The 15,575-nt window shown below is 40.1% G+C and overlaps 1 protein-coding gene across 3 annotated transcripts in view; it reads left to right on the top strand.

Moving 5' to 3' along the window:
* fsip1 (fibrous sheath interacting protein 1) overlaps positions 1–15,575 on the top strand; it is a 418,000-nt gene that overhangs the window by 225,264 nt on the left and 177,161 nt on the right. The gene's annotated exons all lie outside the window — the stretch shown is intronic.

Genomic DNA, 15,575 nt, shown 5'->3' with positions numbered 1-15,575 from the left:
TCTAAATGATCAGGCAGTACAAAATTGATGCACAACTCTCATATTTCAATGTACAATTTACAATCTCTCATTATTTCCAGGACTTTCCAATTTGTGTCTAAATAATTAGTGTTTGAGCATAGAAAGGTTGAATGTTCATTATTTCTGGACTGTTGATTCTTTCTATGTAGGTTGCAGAGCAACACCAGCTAATATATAAATTATATTACTTGGTTGTGTTACGAACCCCGTAACTGGGTCACTTACCAGCAAAGATAGAGAGGTCCGTTGAAGTCTGATGGTACTATTTTTAAACGTTTTTATTTATAAAGGGGCACAAGAGTAAGGTTAATACAAACATTCAGATACTATACGTCGTCAATACTCAATCTAAAGCGCGGGTATAGTAATAATCATCAATAAGAAGTAGCTCTATCGTTTTGTCTAGGGGTAAAAATGTTGTCCGATGGAAAAATAGAAATCTCTCCAGTTCATGCAGGCTTTAGCCTTTTGGGGACCGCTGGATTTCACTTGTTGGAGAGAGAGAGAGAGATTTTGGTGAGAAAAGAAACTTGCCCAGTCTTTTAGGACGCAAACCGTTGAATCGGGAACGTGGGTTCCCCGTTGTTAGTTCGAAGTCCTTTTTCGGTGTTATCAGCCACCCGTTCCCCAGGCCAGGGGAAACGGACCACACGTGGCTTCCGAATAGCTTCCCGTTATCACGGGAGCGATGAGCAATGGTGTCTCCTTCTGGTGCGTCGCTAGGGGACTGCCCCCTGCAGCCCCCCTTATATCTTGACTTGCAGGGTTGTAGTTGTCAATCAGGGTGGGGTGATGCAATCCCCAGCCCACATTGCCCGAGGGTGTGCACCTAGCCCAGTTCACATTGCCCTGAGAGCTGGCACGTAGCATAGGATTGCAATCCACAAAGGTGTCTCCAAGAAACAATGGCCAAATCCGTTGCTTTGTCTGGCTGAGGATTCTCTCTCATTTCCTGGGTCCAAGACCCGAATTAATAGCGATCTTGCGGTTCTCAAGAAGGAGGGGGCTGGGATCATAACACCTTCCCTCTTAAAAAGCGTTTTTACCAGTGGTTAAAACAGAGTGGTACAGAGTCTTACAGGATTTTAGAATCTAACACAATACAAAAGCTTTTCTTTTAACTACAGAGCCATACAGTTATACATTTAATTCAGCATCTAGATAGTTAGCGATTACAGTGTCCCTTCCTTTACTAGCTTAACATCCTGTACCTTACTAAAGTCTTATAGTATCAGACTTCAACTTAATAACCACCTATATTTTTTTTTAACAAATCTAACGGGTTGTGATCCCCGACGGGGAGCCAGGCAGGCTTCCAAGGGGTTTGTCTTTATTATTCACATGCCTTGCTGAAATCCCGTACAACCAGCTGAGCTATTTAAAAATGGCGCCCTTCATTAACCGTCGTCTCTTTTCCGGTGAGTTCCTACGGGAGGAACTCGGGTAGTTTGGCGAGGTAAACTCCCGCCCACCTCATTCATAGGGGTTATTTTATCAACACCGTGTCCCAAACTTAGACCATCTTCTGAATTTCCACCCCATTCTTTAATTTTACGCAAGGTGCTAGTTTTCTCTTCAGGACCCTTCAGGCTAATAGTTTTGAATTCGAACTCTTTGTTCAAACAGCATTTCAGATTCTGCCTCGTCACACCCCATTCTGGAATAACAATAGGGTGGGGGGCCCCGGCATCTCCCGGCTTAATCTGTAAGCGATCTGCAGGGTTTAAAATTTCTTCATTCGATTTGGGAACTGCAAATTTTCCGGTTCCTTCAATAATCATATTTATCTTCCCATTTTCGAGTTCTGCTTTAAGTTTCACCACACCTTCGAGCTCAGACCCCGGGGAACTTTCACCTCCCCCTATTACCAAGGTTAACCCTTTCTTCACTGAACCCAGTCTATCTGACCCAAAAGGACGGCCGTCTTGTCCAGCTGAATCAAATACCTCAGACTTTTTCTGAGCTCCGTGACTAGGTTCAGGACCACGTGCATCCCCATCTTGGACACACTCAAACGGGACATTGACCTCTTCCAGGCTTTCAATACCCATACCTTTTTCAAATTCCAAATTCCCTTGCTCCTCCCAGCTACTCTCTGGGCAACTCCCTTCCGGAGTAAACTCAACCCCGCGGGCTGAAACAACCTCATCTGCCAACCCAGCAGACCTCTCCAAGGTAATGGCATCCTTTTCATCTAGGACTGCCCTCATCTCATTATCGGGAACACCTTTAGAACTCTCAACTTCTTCAAACAGTTCTGCCAAACCAGACAGATCATCCATGTCCAACTCTGGACCTTTTAACAGCTTTATCTGTTTCTCATCTTTATTTCCTACCTCTAGGACCTTTCTCTTCGCCAAGGGCAGATCTATCTCCTCTCCCTTACCCCCTTTCACTTTACTACTCTTCGTTTTACCACCCTCATAACCCTCGTGGCACAGGGTCGGTAAAGACGTCTCGGCCAAATCAAAACTGGCCAGATTTAAACTGCTCTCGGTCTCAGCTGCCGCTCTCGACAGGTTGCGAGTGACCGAGCATGCGGGATAGCTCTTGGACGCTAGGGGTGGGACCTCAACACGCACCGGTCGGCGGGTCATCGTCATGGCTGACCAAACCTTACCCCCTGCTAAATCGTTCCCAAGAAGGACGTCCACGTCAGTTCTCGGGAATTCTGATGGCACCCCTATTTCAACTGATCCATACACCAGCTCACAATCCATAATGACCTTATGTAAGGACTCCATTTCTATCCTTTTATTTATCCCCTTCACTGCTATCATGCCCGTTTTTCGACTACCCTCGAGTACCTTACGGCGGATCAACGATAGCTCAGCCCCTGTATCTCTCCAGATCCGTACAGGAATTGGTGGGTCCCCCTCCCTCAAAGACACGGTTCCATGTGACAGACAAATCTCAGACCTTTCTCGTACTCTGCCTACCCGGGGCTCTCTTGCCGATTTTCTGATTACCACTGCACACCCGATAGGGACTGCTGCTTTCCCTTTTTCTGGCTCCTTCCTCAGAGCAAAGCACCGAGACGCAACATGCCCGCTCTTCCCACAATTAAAACAGGTCAAGCCCGGAAATCTCTGGCCGCCTGGCCTTTCCCCCTCAACCTTACCACTAGCTCCCGGCGGGACCTCTGCCTCAGCCGGCGGACTTTCTCGATCGTTCCCACGGTCTCTCGGGTAACTTTTTGTCGAGGAAAACTTTGTCTTGTGGATTAGGGCATATTCAACTGCGAACCTAGCAAATTCTGAGATGGACTTATTCGGCCTCTCATTCAAATACATCCGGATCTCTTCCGGAACACAACCTTTAAATTCCTCAATCAAAAGTAACTCCCTGAGACGCCCATAATCCTTGTTCACCTTTTCCGCGGTGCACCAACGGTCCAAGAGCACACCCTTCTCATGGGCTAGCTCGGTATACGTTTGATTCCACCCTTTCCATAAATTTCTGAACTTTTGTCTATATGCCTCAGGTACCAATTCGTAAATCCGGAGAATGGCCTCCTTTACTTCGGCATAATTCTCCGCTTCTCCCTCCTCCATGGACAACGCCGCATATGCTCGTTGTGCCTTCCCTTTTAACACACTTTGTAACAACGCCACCCACTGCTCTTTGGGCCACTTCTGATTCACTGCCACCTTTTCAAAAAGCACGAAATAACTATCAACATCCGTCTCCTCGAATGGAGGTACTAACCTCAACTCCCGACTAACATTAAACCCCTCCGCCCGGTCTAGCCCTTGATCTGTTCGCTCTTGCCTTAACTTCTCCATCTCCAAGTCATGTTTCCTCTGTGTCTCTGCCTCCTCATACTCTCTCTCCTTCTCGGCTCTTTCCTTTTCTTTCTCAGCTCTCTCCCTCTCTTTTTCAGCTGCTTCCAGCAGTTTTAACTGAATTTCATGCTCTCTTTGCTTCTCAGCTCGGTCCTGCTCTTTCTCTTTCTCAGCCCTTTCTTTCTCTCTCTCAGCCCTTTCTTTCTCCTTCTCAGCTGCTTCCAGCTGCTTTACTTTAATTTCATGTTCCAACCTTAATTTCTCCAACTCTAACTGATCCGTCCCACTCGCTAGTACCTTTTCAGGGATATTTTCCAATACCTCAGCTGTAAACACATTCTTCCCAATGTAATACTGAGTTATGGCCCTTCGCACCTCCCGCTTTTTCATTGACAACCTCACCTCTGTGAGGCTTAACCCCTTTGCCAAATTTACCAAGTCTAATTTGGTGGCCGCCTCTAGCGCCCCCAGAGTCGGGTTTCTCATAAATTCCCCCATGTCCATCTTTGCTGGTTTCCCGTCTGGCTACCCACGTACCAGATCCAAGTTTGGACTTACAATCCCGATTCACTGGCCTCCCAATTTGGTGTCAAATCTTGAGACGAGAACCCCAAGTTGTTACGAACCCCGTAACTGGGTCACTTACCAGCAAAGATAGAGAGGTCCGTTGAAGTCTGATGGTACTATTTTTAAACGTTTTTATTTATAAAGGGGCACAAGAGTAAGTTTAATACAAACATTCAGATACTATACGTCTTCAATACTCAATCTAAAGCACGGGTATAGTAATAATCATCAATAAGAAGTAGCTCTATCGTTTTGTCTAGGGGTAAAAATATTGTCCGATGGAAATATAGAAATCTCTCCAGTTCATGCAGGCTTTAGCCTTTTGGGGACCGCTGGGTTTCACTTGTTGGAGAGAGAGAGAGAGATTTTGGTGAGAAAAGAAACTTGCCCAGTCTTTTAGGACGCAAACCATTGAATCGGGAACGTGGGTTCCCCGTTGTTAGTTCGAAGTCCTTTTTCAGTGTTATCAGCCACCCGTTCCCCAGGCCAGGGGAAATGGACCACACGTGGCTTCCGAATAGCTTCCCATTATCACGGGAGCGATGAGCGATGGTGTCTCCTTCTGGTGCGTCGCTAGGGGACTGCCCCCTGCAGCCCCTCTTTTATCTTGACTTGCAGGGTTGTAGTTGTCAATCAGGGTGGGGTGATGCAATCCTCAGCCCACATTGCCCGAGGGTGTGCACGTAGCCCAGTTCACGTTGCCCTGAGAGCTGGCACGTAGCATAGGATTGCAATCCACAAAGGTGCCTCCAAGAAACAATGGCCAAATCCGTTGCTTTGTCTGGCTGAGGATTCTCTCTCATTTCCTGGGTCCAAGACCCGAATTAATAGCGATCTTGCGGTTCTCAAGAAGGAGGGGGCTGGGATCATAACAGTTGTATTTAGAGCAATCTTGCTAACTCCTTGAATAAAGTCAGAGCCTATATTTTTCTTTTCACTTTCATATAATGGTGTTTTGATTCTTGCTATCTCTCTGCCTTGAGCAAAACCCTATAGTCCCAGAAATGGAATGTTACAAGCTGTCAAGCTGTCTGATAAATGGTTGGTTGAAAAGGGTCAAATATACAAGATGAAAAGAAACTCAAAACATTAAGGATTTTCAAAGTATAACTTAAATGCACTGGAAAGTAATTTGTTTGAATGTGAATTACGGCTAGGATCAAGTAAAGATGAAAGTGGAACATGGGAAGTAACAAAAATTGAAACAATGAAGATTATCAAGAAGATATGAAATTGTTGAAGCATGAATTAATCTGTTTAGCTCCATAACACTGATAAGCAAAGACACCTGGTATATTGGAAGAATGGGAAAGATAAAGTCTTGAAGGTTGACAATCGCTGTAGTCTGAGGTATGGGCCACAATAAATTATGACGTGAATAAGTTGTTTTTTATCTACTCTGTATGTCACATAATTTGGAGCATGTTTTATAACCCTTAGATTATGACAAAGACCTGTTCAATAAGAATTCAGTCTGAGTTGTAAGATGGTTGCAAGATTCTCATTTTGCTGCTGCTGTGATTTTCAAAATACCGTAAATCCTATTATATAATCTGCAGAAGAGAAAGTTGAAATGTGTCGTGAGGATTGGTATATATTTCACAGGATTACCTAGGAAGTTTTTATTATTAATTATTAATAATAGTAGAAATATATTGGTTCATGATTAAGGACATTGAATGGTCAAATTGTTTTGGTCACTCTGTTAGAGGAAGAATGTTATTAAACTTAGAGAGTGCAGAAGTGATTTACCAAGACATTGCCTGGACTTGAGGGCCAAAATTATACAGAGAGGTTGTGTAGACTAGGATTTTATTCCCTGAAACTGAGCAGACTGAGCGATGAACTGATATAGGTATATACAGTAAGAATATATGGGGTTTAAACAGGGTGAAAGCAGAGACCTGTTCACATGGAGTGGGTGCTCAAGGTAAAGGGGCATAGATTTAGGATCAAAGGCAAGAGATTTAAAAAGGAGCAACAGGGGTAGCTTCTTCATAGGAAGGGTGGCACACATTTCGAATGAGCTGCCAGCAGTAGTGGTTGAGGTGGGCATATCAGCAACATTTACAAGCCGTATTCATAGGTAAAGGGTGTTGGATTAGACTGTTCAATTTTTATTTTCCTGGTGTTTCCTAAGTGGCCACAGTATGTATATGCAGTTGTTCAATGCATCATCCAGTGGTTAGATCTGTATGATTCTGGAAATATCTGGCAGCTTCTCAGGTGCTCCATTATTTGAATCAGGGCTGATTCTTTGCATGTGGGTTGTTTGTCCATTTTGTTATGTGCATTTTTTCATTGGTTTTATTGTGTTTCTTTGTATTTACTGTGAATGCCTGTAAGAAAATGAATCTCAGAGTTGAAAATGATGACATATATGTACCTTAATAATAAATTTACTTTGAGCTTTTGAACTCTTATCTATGAATTTGAATGGATTGTTACATATCTATGCATATAAAAAGAACTGACCATGAATGACACCATCCTTTGCCTCTCCCTCTCTTCAATTACTAATTTACTATCATTGTCTATTTTCGACTTCCTTTGTTCTATTAACACATAATAAAACAATTATGAAGAAACAAGTTTTGTGCCTTTTTCCTAACTTCCAAAACAACCTTAGATTAAAAATGTCTGAATTTAAACAATCTTGTGTAGTTGGTGAGCATGGTTGCAAAGATTTAAGGACTTGAAAGAATCCCAGATACAGTGGAAAATTTTCAGCACCTAAAACTACATGGGAGGTAAGAGTTTCCTCTCTAATTCCAAATTGTCTGAGAAAATTGACTAGTTCTAGCTTCAATACATCATCGGGTGGGAGTATGGAGTGTGGAAACTACTGTGTTGCTATTTTGAAAAAAACAGATCAGTAAATATTAAAAACGCAAGCTGGAGGAGTCACATGCAAGTCGGTAGAGTGTTTCTTTAATACACAAGCACCGGTGGAGCATGGAAAAAAATTAGATATGTGTAAGTGGTGGAGCACAATACATGTGTGAGAGAACTTTGGGTTGCAAGATAACCTATTCAAATTTTGTTTGCAATCTATTAAGATTTCAAGATCATGATCAAAGTAATGAAAATTATGTATAATTAAAACGATGGCCAAAGCCATAAAACCTGCCTTGAGCTCTTACCTGAGTAAAACATTTCAGTTTGATACAATTAGTGAAAAAGTACAGGTGAATTATACCAACAATTTTAAGTTTATTAAGAAGGCATACAGTAAGACCTTAGAATGCTTGAACGAAAGGAACAACCTGGAATGTGTGATTTAGAGATAAGACCGCGTGGAAGGTTTGTTCAAATGTGTGAACAAATGAAAATGTTAACAGGAAGAGTGAAGACTTTTAGTAATCAATTGGGAAAGAAACATAAAACGTGTGATAAGCTACAAAAACAGTATGAGATAGACAGTAAAAAGTCTAAAGAGCAGATCTCTGCATTAACTGAAGGTGATAAAAAAACATGATAAATGTAACCAACTCAAAGTGAAGTTTTTGGAGTTTCAAAATGGATTGAGTCAATTTCAAAGAGTAGAACAGGGACCTGAAATGGATTATTCTGCCAGCCCCGCGGGCAATACAGCTAGTGATGCTTCAAGTGATGCTACTTCTGAAGCTCCGCCCTGGGAAACACCTCTGTGGTGAACTACATATACCTGTCTGGACTGCTCCTGTGGCTCCTCCCACAGCCCCCTGTATAAAGGCGACTGAGGCCTGTTGCCCAGGCTCATTCCCCAGGATGTAGTGTTGTTCATTCTTCCAGTCAATAAAATTGGTGAGTTATTGATGGTGCATCAACCTCCTATATTGGAGAGCCCTCTGAGACAGTAACACCATTTGAACTCCAAAGAATTGCAGCTTATGTTACACAGTCTTCCAATCTGAACTCAGAAGAACTGCAGGATGGACGTGACGTGAGCTCTACCACAGCCCCTAGTGACTCCATTGAGGATGACTGTGATGAAACAATAAGATTGGCATCAATGTCACAGCTTGTTCCATTAAAGACCAAAGAAGTGAAGGCATGCAAACTGAAGAGGAAACCATTGCTAAGCAAAGAATTGACAGGCTAACCCCTATAGTGGCAGATCCATTAACTATTGCCCAACCACTCAGCAATGTGCTGAAAGGTAGACCTTGTGACTGTTAATGGAGAAAAAATGGAAGCATCTTAAATATTAAAAGTGACATTATGTACTACGCCTGCATTAGGAATCACTAATACAGGTAGACCATTTACCCTATGTCAATGAACACACATGATAGCAGTCTTAACTTAAGAACATGGAAACTGACAGTGATCTGTTGGTTATTACTTTACTGAAGATCAGATTTTGTATACCAATGGCTCCTCAGTGATTGAGAGAGGAAATTGAATGGCTGCTGGTAACTCTGTGCAATAAGCTGAACTAAAAGCTTTTTGATTAATGCCTGTAGGTTGACAGAAGGAAGATCAGCTAATATCCACACTAATTCTCAATATGCTTTTAGAGTTGTTCATGATTTTGGAAACTTGTGGAGACAGAGAGGATTTCTTATGGCTGTAGGAACTCCAGTCAAGAATGGTTAACTGGTACAAGAACCTATGGATGTCATACAGTTGCTGTATTAAAATGTAAGAGCCACTCCAAGATGACTACAGTGGAAAGTTGTGGAAATGCATTTGTGGGTGAAGTTGCAAAAAGGGCAGCATGGGGAGGGGTAAAAGATATAGAAGTATTGAGAACATATGCAGTGAACCTGACCAACTGAAGTATGGAAATGAAGTTGATCTCTGTATCACAGACTAACATACAAGGTATTCAAGAGATGCAAGCTCAATACTCTAACCAGGAAATGTGGTTCCAGATGGAGAATGGTGGGAGATTAAATGTGATTGAACATGGAGTTGTGGCACTAGGCATAGACTGGTAGCTTCAACTATGTTGCCTCCTTATCTGGCAGAACGGATATACCACCTAAGACACATTGGAGTAGAAAAGATGGTCAATGGAATCTCCCAGTGGTGTGTTTATGTAGTTATTCAGTGTGTCCCCTCATGGTTACACTTGTATAATTCTGGAAATCTCTGGAAGCTTCTCTGATGCTGTATTATTTGAATAGGGGCTTCCTGATTGACAGATTACTCTACAAATCTGAATGGAATATTTCCTATCTATGCGTACAAAACGAGCTGACTATGCAGCAGCGGCATCTTTTGCCTTTCCCTCTCTTTAATTACTAGATCACTATCACTGTCTGTTTTCAATTTGCTTTGCTCTATTAACGCCTAACAAAACAATTGTGAAGTAACAAATTTTGTGCCTCTTGCCTGACTTCTGAAAGAGTCTTGAATTAAAAACGTCAGAATCCAGCAATGGAGAGGAGAAATTTTGATGGCCAAGGGCCAAATTGGGCAGATGGGGCTAGCTTGCTGGGCAACATAGTCAGCAGGGACATGCTGAGCCAAAGGGAATGCTGCCATGCTCTGTGATTCTATGACTGTAAGAAATTGCTTTTGGAATTTTGAACAATAAGTATGAGGCCTAAAGAGAATACTGAGTCATAATTTACTGTAGCTGAGTATCTAATGGTGTTTTATCTTTAGATGTTCAAGCTTTAAAATAATTTGCAGAGCAGGTTGCTGAAAGTGCAGGATGATAATGTTGCACAGGAAGAAGCAGCTCATCTGGGGCATGTGATCAACAAAATGTATTGCAGAATGAATAATTCTGGAGTAAAGTTTGTCTGTGCCACTTCATATTGGTGCAGTCTCCATGTAAATGTGCATATGACCCTTTTTGTTTATCTGTGCCGCTCCACAATTATTAAGACACTTAAGACACTTCCTGTGTATAGTGATGAAACTTAAAGCATAAGCCTTTGGAGAGTTCTGTATACTAAGGTTGAGAACCTGTAGATATACCACTGTGTAAATGGAATTGAGTTTCTTTTTCTCTAATGCAGATCTCATCACGCTGTGTATGAGACACTGTATAAAAAGCAGATCTTTTGTAATTGGAAGGCACCGAGAAACGATCTAAGGAGGACTGGATGGCACAATGGCACCCTTATCAGACAAGCTGCTTTACGCCTCCAGTGACTGGGGTTCAATTGTGACCTCTGGTACTGCCTGCGTAAAGTTTCCATGTTCTATGGGTGCTCCAGTTTCTTTCCACATCTCAAAGGTAGGTGGGGTTGGTAGGTTAGTTGGCCACTGTAAATCCCAGTGTGCAGATGAGTGGTAGAATCTGGGGAGAATTGAAGGGCATGTGGGATTAGTGTAAATGAGCATTTCAGCAGTGGACTTTGCTGTGTTCAAGGACTCATCAGAGGATTTGAAAGAATACACCATGGTTGTAATGAACTTGTATCTAAACAGTTGTAGATGAGAGTGTACCCACAAAATCTTTGAGAGTCTTTCCCAAACAGTATTTATGGTTTTTTCATTATTACTATTATTATTTCATATTTCTCATTTTGTATTTGCACAGTTTGTTATCTATTGCACTTTGGTAGCTGGTCCATCTTGTTATGTGTTGTCTTTCACTGTACTTACTGAGTTTCTTTGTATTTACTGTGGATGCCTGCAAGATAATAAATCTCAGCATTGTGTATAGTGACATATACGTACTTTGATAATAAATATACTTTGAATTTTGAACTTTGTTAATAGTTGGCGAGGACTTGCTGAACTGAAGGACCCATTAGTATGGAATATGACAGTGACTAAGATGTGTCAGCCAATGGACCACAAATATGAATTATCCCATAGCTGACAGCAGTACTTAAAGAAATTCCATCACGTTATGTAAACATAGTGCATCAAAAACCAAATAGAATGATGAAATATGAAGCCAGCAAACTCACATATAGGGTGTGACAGTTGTAAGTTCCTATACAGTATATAAGTGGCAAGTTTTCTTTGTGGCAATTGTTTTAACAAGGTAATTCTCTAAGTTATATTATTTAAAACAGTGATTCTCAGGATTTCACTTACAAATTCAGGGAAAATGCCCATGGAAACTTCTGAAATATGAATGCATTTGTAATGATATTTGTGTGAATTTTTTCCATTTAATTTATTAAACATGCTTGAAAGTTGACAGATCTTGGAGGTTCTATGTTCCAATGTATGCAAAGTATACAATGTATGTTCCTATATTCCAATGTATGCAAAGGTGGCAAAGAAATAAGATGGTTTCAGAAGTATTGTGAGTAATTTGATACAAAGGTGGATGGTAATCAGTGACATAGAGCGTTACCGTGACCATTTACTGAAATTGGAACCTACATGTCTTTTATCTATCAACGGCATATTCCCCCATCATTCAGAAGGAAAGAAATGTTGCCTGATCTTCCCTTATATTTGATCAATTTGTCAGCCTTTTGTTTAAATTCATACGGTGTCAATTAGGCACATGTTTATTCAGAGGCAAAGGCATTGTTAAAGTGAGGTGAGTATTTGTGACATTTGGGAAAAAGGCAAGTATTCAGAATTCTATGTGTTGTGTTTGTGCACCTTATTGCATTCCTGCTCTGCACTTCCTCTTGTTCTGCATTCTGTTATTGTTTTCCCTTATACCACATTGATGCACTGTTAGAATGAAATGATCCGTGTAACGTTCTCGCTCGGGTGTGACGTAACGCCGAGGTAAACGTCGAGATAAACCAGAATCAATGCAAACAAGGCCGCAGTAAGATTAACCATTTACTGTTCACTCTTCACATTAACGTATGGTGAAAACTGTTGAAAAACAATACAAGATTGGTACAGTGTTTGTTTCCTTCTAAATATCACATTTACATTGTGAATACTTGCAAAGGTAAAACTACAATAACTACATTACATTAAAGTGCAGCATACAGTCAGAATCTAGCTGCTCCATTGACTGCTTTAGATACACTTCAATACAAACTATCCCGACTCTTTAACTGACGAAAACATAAACCTTACCGACTGTCGTTACTTTTAACAGAATCGGCGTTAACATTTTAACTCAACATATCGATTATCTAATGACTTACAGCGTTGCTTTCACTGTGTCTTTGGTGCATAGAGAAAACCTAGCCGGCGCTATGGTGGCACATGTGAGTGACCCCTACCCTTGCGTGTATCTCAAACCGGTATTTCCCCACAAGACGCGGCGAACCCGGATGTGATGTCATCGCAGCCGCGATGTATTACAGATGAATAAATTGATTTAAACAATCCTAACTTTAACTAAAAAAATGCTAACAAATTACTAAGCCAAAATATTATAAACTAAATAACTGCCATAAAGGCAGCACAATCCGTATGAACAAATTTTTCAGTGTACGTTAGTACATGTGACAATTATAAACCAATTTGATTTACCAATTTATGTTGAGCAATTTTCTGACCAGTTCAAACTGTAAACTTTATTTTGCACAGGTAATTAGTTCCTGAACTGGGTTCCATCTGGAGACTGTTACCTCAAAGACTGTTACATTGGGGTCACTGTCCTACATTTAGGGAGGCAGCTCCAAAGAAGAATAAATGAATGCCTGAGTGGTTTGCTATATTGCTTGCAGTGCTGGTGGTCACATTTTTGGCTACTGCTCTGTTAAATTCTGTGTTGCTGTTATCAATATTTATTTTCTATGTTTGCTGAATAGTGCAAATGTTTATCCTTACCTGATCCCTCAGAGAGCAAATTCTTTAGACTTAATAGTGTACCATGAAAGCTAATTAAGTGGCATGTCGACCCATGTGCAGACTTTGTTGAAATATAGCTGTAAGACAATGATGGGTTTGGTGAATCTAAGGCTTTGCCAAATCAAAGTTGAATAAGGCCATGTACAGTGACTGATGCTGCTTGTTGCATTTTTCTTGGAGTTTTGTGCAGGTAGGACCATGCGTGTTGTGCCTTTGAATTCCTCCCTGATACTGTTGGAAGCCTGCAAAGCCCATTTAACATGAATCACTTACTCAAGTAAATGTAAAAGATTTACATTTTCCATGAGTGCATCAGTGATTTCACCGATATTGCAACATGCTGCATATTGTGAATTGTAGCATAGATCAGCTGCAGCTGTGTAGAATAATTAGGGAATAAATAGGAAATGCAGGTGACCATGAGTTTGACCCCTGTGGACAGACTGTACCTTGGCCTGATTTTTGTCACCAGTGCTTTAGGAAACATGAATCCCTTTGGAACGCTGAAGTTAAGAACAGATCTCTTTGAAGAATTTTGGGGGATAAGGTTGGCAGACATGGGTTCTTCATACCTCCATCTTCAGGGTCCCTGTGTTCATCTGGCCTGCCTTTCATAAACAACATGCAGCATTTCCAGACCAACCACCTCAGAGGCGCTTAATGTAAACTGATAACGTACAGAAATTTCATCCACAGGTGGTCAACGGCAGGAGGTCCAGGAATCAGTTGGCAGTCTCCAGAACATGTTGCAGCAGTCAACAGAATTGAGTGTCAGTTGTTTGAATTATCTTTTAAATTGTACTTCTGTGGTGAGTGGAATGCAATGGAAACCTGTACCTCTGTGGGAGGTCTATGACACTTCTGATGCAGAAAAAGTAAGCTTTTTCATCTGGCATCACTCAAAACAGGCAATGTATGACAGAGTATCTGCACAGACAGAGTAATGGCTGTGTATACTGGAAGAACTAGGACAAAGTTCCATGACTGCATCTTTCTCAAAGATTAAGTGTGTTTGTGCAATTTCCTCTCCAAAGTAATGATTTTCAATTGCTCATGTTTAAAATCACAGTGGTATGAGTCGAGTTCCTTGACATATATCTCTTTTAACCAATCAGACTGACAGATTTTAAAATAAGCATTGCAAGGAGAGGAAATAAAGTATGAATCAGTGATTTTGGTTTTGAATGAATAAATGAATGAATGAAATTTTATTTTTTGGTCAGTGCAAACATAACAAAAAGCATAATTTTCAACGATGATTTCATAAGACAGAATTAAATAATAAAAATCTTTGAAACAGACCGAAAGGGTGTAGGTTGAAGCTACAGCTTATTACGCCTACCCCTCTTACTTATACAAGAACATATTTGGTGTCAATCGTCACATCAAAACAAAAAAAATCATAATCTTTTAACACAAAATCCAATTCCAAGTATCATTTATTTACATTACTCCCATTTATTTTAAATCATGTATTTTATATTTGTTCATTAAATTATTTTAAATAATTTTTTTAACTTGTTCAGTGTGGTGCATGTTTTTAAATTCTCGCTACAACTGTTCCATAGATTCACCCCTCTGACTGAAATACAATGATTTTTTACATTTATTCTTATCCTTTGTTTTTGAAATATACATGTTCCTCTCAAATCATGTTGACTTTCTCTCATTTTAAACAACCTTTGGATATTTTGTGGTAACTGTCCATTTTTTACTTTATACATAATTTGAAAAATTTTAAAATCTGTGAAATCTCTGAATTTTAAAGTGTTTAGTTAAATAAATGGTGGATTGGTTGGCTCAAAATAACTTGTCTTATTTACAATTCATATGGTTTTCTTTTGGAGTAGAAAAATTGAGTTTGTATTTGTTTTGTATGTATTTCCCCATACCTCTACACAGTAAGTCATGTATGGGACTATAAGTGAACAATATAATGTATACAAAGATTCCTGATTTAAGAAATCTTGTGCTGTGTACAGTATTGCAATAGATGTTGACATTTTTGCTTTGACATTATTTATATATGGTTTCCTGCTTAATTTATTATCTATTACCACTCCTAAATTTTGCTTCAGATACCTTATCAATTTCAACATCATTTATTCTAAGTTTACTATATAGGTTTGATATACAGTTTCCAAATATTATGAATTTAGTTATACTTAGATTCAGTGATAATTTGTTAGTATCAAACCATTTCTTTACAATTTTTAGTTCTTTCTCCACTGTATCCAAAAGTTGTTTCAGATGTTCCCCACTACAAAATATAGTTGTATCATCAGCAAATAATATACATCTTAATGTCTGAGAAACCATACATATATCATTTATATACAAAATGAACAGCAATAGACCAGGCTCTGAACCTTGTGGAACCCCGTAAGTTACCTTCAAAAGTTTTGAATTCGAGTTGTTTATACGTACATACTGATACCTGTCTTCCAACTTTTAACATCAAATTGGAAAGATATTTAAACATGCCCAAGAATATAAAGAAAGTTATATATATTTAATACTAGGCTAGAAAAT

This window comes from Hemitrygon akajei, chromosome 3 (assembly GCF_048418815.1).
Source record: "Hemitrygon akajei chromosome 3, sHemAka1.3, whole genome shotgun sequence".
NCBI classification, from domain to species: Eukaryota; Metazoa; Chordata; class Chondrichthyes; order Myliobatiformes; family Dasyatidae; genus Hemitrygon; species Hemitrygon akajei.
This window is presented reverse-complemented; position numbering and strand designations above follow the sequence as displayed.